Raw genomic sequence first — 2,050 nt, forward strand, 5'->3', positions numbered from 1 at the left:
GGTGGCAAGTGTGAACTTGGGTGCCCCTTGGAGGACGAGAAGGGGCAATTGCTATTGGGTAATGAGGAAATGGCCAAGGCTTTGAATGACTGTTTTGTGTCGGTCTTCACGGTGGAGGACACATCTAACATGCCAGAGAGAGATGTTATGGATGCGATGGGAGGTGAGGACCTCGATACAGTAGCTATCACTAAAGAGGTAATGCTGAGCAAACTTGTGGGCCTGAAGATAGACAAGTCCCTGGTCCTGATGGAATGTATCCCAGGGTTCGGCAAAGAAACGGCAGAAGTTATAGCTGAGGCTTTGGTGATGATTTACCAAAACTCTCTGGATTCTGGGCAGGTTCCAGTGGATCGGAAGACTGAATGTCACGCCACTGTTCAAAAACGGATGTCGCCAAAAGGCAGGAAACTACAGGCCAGTTGGTTTATCATCTGCAGTTGGGAAAATGCTTGAAGCTATTATTACAGAAATAGCGAGGCATCTGGAAAGAAATGGATCCGTCAGGCAGACTCAGCATAGATTCAGCAAAGGCAGGTCCTGTTTGACAAACTTACTGGAGGATATAACGAGCGCAGTGGATAGAGGGGATCAGATGGGCATTATTTACTTGGATTTCCAGAAGGCGCTCGATAAGGTGCCGTATAAAAGACTTATCCATAAGATAAGGATGCATAGAGTTGGGGGTGATGTATCAGCATGGATAGAGGATTGGTTAACTAGTAGAAAGCAGAGAGTTGGGATAGATGGGTGTTACTCTGGTTGTCAGTCAGTGGTGATCGGTGCTGGGCCCGCAACTGTTCACGATAAACGTTATCGATCTGGAAGGGGGGACCGAGTGTAGTGGATCTATGTTTGCTGATGACACTAAATTGAGAGGAAAAGCGAGCTGTGCAGAGGATAGGGAGAGTTTGCAGAGAGATATAGATAGGTTAAGCAAGTGGGCGAGGGTCTGGCAGATGGAGCACAATGTTGGTAAGTGCCAGGTCACCCACTTTGGAAGGAAAAATGGAAGATCAGAGTATTATTTAAACGATAAAGATTGCAGCATGCTGCTGGGCAGAGGGACTCGGGAGTGTTTGTGCATGAATCACAAAAGGTTGGTTTGCAGGTACAGCAGGCTGTCGAGAAGGCAAATGGGATGTGGGCCTTCATTGCTAGAGGGATTGAATTGAAGAGCAGGGAGGTCAAGCTGCAACTGTACAGGGTACTGGTGAGGCCGCACCTGGAGTACTGTGTGCGGTTCTGGTCTCCTTACTCGAGGAAGGATATACTGGCTTCGGAGGCGGTTCACCAGGTTGATTCCAGAGATGAGGGGGTTAGACTATGAGGAGAGATTGAGTCACCTGGGACTGTACTCACTGGAATTCAGAAGGATGAGAGGCAATCTTATAGAAACATAGAAAATCATGATAATTATGAAAATTATAAAATTATGAAAATTAAGATAGAGGCAGGAAAGTTCTTTCCACTGGTGGGTGAGACTGGAACTAGGGGACGCAGCCTCGAGATTCGGGGGAGTAGATTGAGGATGGAGATGAGGAGGAACTGCTTTTCCCAGAGAGTGGTGAATCTGTGGAATTCTCTGCCCAGGGAAGCAGTGGAGGCTGCCTCGGTAAATATATTTAAGACAAGGTTGGATAGATTTTTTGCACGGTAGGGGGATTAAGGGTTACGGGGAAAAGGCAGGTAGGTGGAGATGAGTCCGTGGGCAGATCAGCCGTCATCTTATTGAATGGCGGGGCAGGCTGGAGGGGCCGGATGGCCGACTCCTGCTCCCTGTGTCTTATGAAGTGGGTATTTTGCCTTCCTCATCAACACACACACACACACACACACACAAAATGCTGGAGGGACTCAGCAGGTCAGGGCGTACCTATGGAAAAGTGTTGTGTGGGGTGGGGAAGAGAACAGTCACACTTCTTTTCCCACGGACCCTCATCGTGAGCAGACGGACGAGCTTCGCTCCGGATTCGGATCGCCCGCGCCCTCGGCGGCGGCTTTATGAATGAAGCCGGGCTCCCCGCGCACGCCATTGGCTGGCCGGGCT

The sequence above is a fragment of the Hypanus sabinus genome, chromosome 31 (genome assembly GCF_030144855.1).
Source record: "Hypanus sabinus isolate sHypSab1 chromosome 31, sHypSab1.hap1, whole genome shotgun sequence".
NCBI lineage: Eukaryota > Metazoa > Chordata > Chondrichthyes > Myliobatiformes > Dasyatidae > Hypanus > Hypanus sabinus.